Raw genomic sequence first — 1,761 nt, forward strand, 5'->3', positions numbered from 1 at the left:
TCACTTAATGTCGTTTTCTGTCTTGACTCTCCAAGCAGAAATAACTAATTTCTCTTCTGTATTGTCACCACAATCAGCACAAACTGTATTTCTGAACTTGCTGGAAAATTTTAGAGTTATTAGTCTATTTAACATCTCTCCTTTGAGATCATAGGAAAGGTGCCTCATTTATCTCTGCAGATATCTCTCCCAGAAAATGCCTGATACATAGTAGCTGTCAAATAAAAACTTCAACAACTACTATGTATCTTTCCTTGTATTTCTCCAGGAAAGATGGTGAGTAGAGTTTGAAAATTCCAAGTGGTACTTTAGAGATTTGTAATTTTTGAATGATATTTAACTGAAATAGGTGTTACTAGACAAGTAGTAGTGTTTATTCATCATGAATGAATAATATAGGGAAAGACCTGGAGACTCTGCTAAAAAAAAATGTGTTCTTTATCAGTATTCTGTATCAGAAGTGAAGGTGGTTTTAACAATAATAAAAAGGCTCAATTAGGGAACTTAACTTTACCTATCATCAAAATTAGCTTCTTAATGCATATCTCCTAAATTGAACTTACTTGCTTTAACCCTGGCTAAGTTGGACAGCCACAGCTTTTATCTCAGGGGCTGAGTCTATCCCAATAACCATTCCACACAGATGAGCAGAGAATGCAAACATGTTGAGGGCAGGATGCTCCAAAGGAAGGACCAAGGCTGACCACGGATGGTTAGCTTTTCCTCATAAGCTCGCTAATTAGATACACAATTATCCCCTTGAGAAGTATGATGGGATGGAGGCTGTACTTTCCTTAAAATTGGGATTTCCCACTGCTTTAAGGAAATGCTTATAGAAAACACTTCGATATGATGGTTTAGGGCACACAATCAGAATATGGAAAAGCAAAATTATATTTCATTCCAAAACAGGAGGCCAAATAGTGTAGGTTGGATGCATTGGCTTCAGAGGCAGTAGTACTGTTTTGAATTCCAGATTCACCATTTATTAGCTGTGTGGTCTTAGGGAATTTATTTTATCTCTCTGAGACCTGGATACTTCCACCTAAAAATGGAGATGAGAATACTTACCTTTTAGCATTGTGAAATTTATATAAAAGGATTCATCTTATCCCAACTTAAGACTTTCAGGTGAAGAATCTGACAACTGGTTTTCTAACTGTGGTAAAGATTGCTCCTCAATAACATCTTTTTGGAGTTATAGGATTCCAAAGCAAGGCCTGACTGCTTCTTGTTAATGTGGTATGTTGAAGAAGTGGAGTGGGTTCTTCTATTGTAATTAAGTCAAGATGGCAATCCCCCAAAGCTGTCTGTTTCCAAGATTGTAGGTATTTCATTTTCATTCTGTTGTGATAAAGAGGAACGTGATGAAGATGATCGGAATTACCTCCCATGATGAGTTTGTTAATTCGTCTGCTGTAATTTTCTAAGCATTTTCTTGGAACACATCCAGAAATTTATAAAAGAGATCATCTTCCATTTCATGCTGCTACAGACTATAAAACAATACTTAATTTGAGATAATAAGTATTTGCAGCTTATATAAACATACATAAATACAAGACATGCTGGAAAATGCACAATCTTTTAAATTCATTGGCAAGTATGTCACCAACCAAGACTGGAAGAGATATATTTAGTAGAGGTTATTCATGTGTAAGGTGAGTTAAAGGTAGGGACATATGCTAAGTGTATATTAGTATATTCATTTCATTAATCACGTGTTCAATAACAATTTATTAAGTACCCATTATGTATCAG

Source organism: Propithecus coquereli, unplaced genomic scaffold (assembly GCF_000956105.1).
Source record: "Propithecus coquereli isolate 6110/MARCELLA unplaced genomic scaffold, Pcoq_1.0 Scaffold167, whole genome shotgun sequence".
Classification (NCBI taxonomy): Eukaryota; Metazoa; Chordata; class Mammalia; order Primates; family Indriidae; genus Propithecus; species Propithecus coquereli.